This window comes from Capsicum annuum, chromosome 7, assembly GCF_002878395.1.
Source record: "Capsicum annuum cultivar UCD-10X-F1 chromosome 7, UCD10Xv1.1, whole genome shotgun sequence".
NCBI classification, from domain to species: Eukaryota; Viridiplantae; Streptophyta; class Magnoliopsida; order Solanales; family Solanaceae; genus Capsicum; species Capsicum annuum.
In genome coordinates this window covers 222,471,343-222,474,433 of record NC_061117.1, presented here as the reverse complement: position 1 = coordinate 222,474,433, position 3,091 = coordinate 222,471,343, and the positions used below count along the sequence as shown (strand labels likewise).

At 28.2% G+C, this 3,091-nt stretch overlaps 1 non-coding gene across 1 annotated transcript; it reads right to left on the bottom strand.

Moving 5' to 3' along the window:
- Nucleotides 1–821: 821 nt before the first annotated feature.
- Nucleotides 822–924, bottom strand: LOC124886167. The gene has a single exon (XR_007043253.1). It is a non-coding gene; the product is annotated as a U6 spliceosomal RNA (small nuclear RNA).
- Nucleotides 925–3,091: the final 2,167 nt, after the last annotated feature.

The following is a 3,091-nucleotide window of genomic DNA, read 5'->3' as shown; positions in this document are numbered from 1 at the left end:
ATATATATATATATATATATATATATATATATATATAAGAATAAAAAGATAGTAAAAGATAGATCACACTAGTTATGATTCCAAAGCATTGAAAGGTCCATCCTTAATCACAAAACACAAAGGTTAGATTCCCCACTTTGTATAGTAAAATCTTGTTTATGCTCCCTAATCTAAACACAAATAGTAGTCTAGTGATGTAGACAAATAGGTGTTACTATTAAACTTTAAAAGTCCAATCCAAATTGATTGGTTCATAGAGATTAAACCTTTTAGCCCATCCTTTCTTGTCCCCCCTTTAGCCCAACAAATTGGGCCCATTTGCTTAACAAACACACTTGACCACCAAAAGTACTCTAAAAAGTAGTATCTCTCTTTTTCTAATTTTTTTATCAATATTTATTGTTTAGAAAAGTGAATAGTTGAACTGAAATGATAGAAAAAGAAACTGAGGGGGAGCAAATACTTGTGCCCACTTTTTAATACTATTTTCTATGTTTTTTGAAGAAATTGGCTTAGGGTAGAGATTAAGATTTAGTAAATGGTAATGGACCAGCCAATGTGGGGAACACATTCATGCAGAAATTCAATTATAAACTAAACTTACAAGTCTACAAGAGAGCAAATCCTCAATTAAGGAGAGTTTAAGTTAGATACATCTTGATTTTAAATAAGTCAACAACAACAATAATAACATTCAAGTGTAATCTCATAGGTAGGATTTGGGAAGGTAGATTGTACGCAGAGCTCATCTCTACATCGAAAAAGCAGCAGAGTTTTTTTTGATAGATCCTCATCTTAGTTTCAAATAAATCGGAGTCGAATAATTATTGGATTACTTCTCGATCTGTGCGTATTATTCTTGTACAAGAATCATGCTAATCATTTTCGTATCGTTCACATTTTATCGGATGTCCTAGAAATGAGTTTATACCATTAATTTAAGTAACTTTTACGTCATCAAGAATCTTAAGAGGCAAAAAAGAAAAAGCACCATGACGATCTAGACACGTGAAATTTCGCCTTGTGTTGAAAGTGAAGAAGCTCTCTTCTTGTTTGATTCACGGGTTACGATCGATATTTTTATCCCAATGCTATATTTACTTACTAACGTAGCATGTAGTCTGTTTTATTCTCAATATTACAAAACTTCATATTATAAGGGGACCTATATGTAAATATTACTTTAGTGGTCTGATAACAACAAACAAAAACAAATCATACTTACACCAATGTGTATATAACTTAAATTCAATTGAATATTAGGGAATAAATAGGAAGCTTGATAGGTATTATTAACTGTTTTATTTCTGTGCGTTGATCAAAATAATGAGATAAAACAGATACTCCATTACAAACAATTGCAAAAAAAAAAAAAAAAAAAAAGGTGGGCCAATTGTTAATTTGGGTATTGTTGGATTGTCTGGATAGTGGTTCTCAAAGTATGGAGGGATATGTATAACCACAATTTGTCCCTCATCTTTTATTTCACAATAATTAGTATAATAATAGTATATAGTTATTGCATACACAACATCTATTTATATATGTTATTGGAAAATAATTCTACACCTTGTCCTCATTTCCTAATTTAGCTCAATGTTGCTGGAAAAAACATAGGGAATAAGTACTGTCTCCACTACCAAATTTACAAGTGAAGAATTGTTATATGTCTCCTTATAAAAAAAACCTATATTTCCTGTTAGATGATCAGTATTTGTTTTGAAACTCGATTAGTTCATGCACCAAGAAAGGTTATTTTGGGGTAAAGTGATCGATCTCTATTAATTGCGACTCTATTTCAGGGTCCGAACCTGAGATCTCTAGTTAAGAATGGAGAACTACTTACCACTCCACCACATACAACATTTGGCGATAACAAAACTTGAATCAAACTCTGTATTTTTGTTAAAAACTTCAATCAATATGTATAAATAACTATAATTCGATATGTATAAAAAAAATTCTTTTTATAGAACCGTATAAACAAAAAAATAAATTATAATCCACAATCCATAAGCTAAAAATATTCTTTTTTTTTTTAAATGACAAATTGACTATTGATACTATTAATAGATTCATCCTTAAAGTAACAATCCAATTAAATCTACATTTGACCTAATGGATAATAGAATCAATATATATATATATATATATATATAAAGGAGAAACTAGGGGTTGCTGATGTGACATGTCTAAGAATCAAGGATTGTTATTTATCTTTTTTTTTTTTGGGTTTTTTGAGCTTTTTTCTAATTTTTTTCTCATTTATAAATTTATAAAATACTATCAATCATCGACACTAAATATTTTATAAAATATTAAAGATAGTCAAATTTAATTCCTTTCATCATCAATGCTATTAATTTCATTTCTAAAAACTTTCTAAATTTCTTTTCATTTTAGTTTTTTTTTTTTAAATCAATATTGTAATTTCATATTAATCGTAATTAATGTGATTCCATAATTCTACAAATCAAAGAAAATTATTGTGAGCAGATGTGAAGACAATTCAAACTTTTAAAACCTTTATAATAAAATTTTCATGTTTAAATTAATCGTAAACATTTATATAAAACACTATTTACTTTTTTAAAATAATTTCTTTCAATTAACAATATAATTCTCCATTGCCTAATTAGTATAGAACTTGAAAAGTTTTTGCACACACCATTAAAATCAGTACATACACAAACATATAATATGCACTCACCATTTCAATTTGCAGGAGACAGTAGGAAAAAAAAAGAATGATCCAAGGGAAAAAGTCATAATAATACAAGATCATTTTATACTCTCAAAGCATAAACATTGTTATGAGCTATCTTGTGCTCTTGTAGAGGTGTTGAATCAGTACCACATTCGAGATATACGAGGACGAATCAAGAAGAAGAAATGAAGCAGAAATCGAAAATTTTGAAGAAATTTACAGTAAATTCTACAAGTATATTTTGCATCCCAAACTTTCATATGAAGATTGTTATTTTCTTCTTCTTCCATCTCTACATTTATTCATTAAGATGTCAATAAATAAAAAGAAGGGACAAAAAGGGCTTCATATAATATGGTCAAATTAAAGTTCAATTTAAAAATA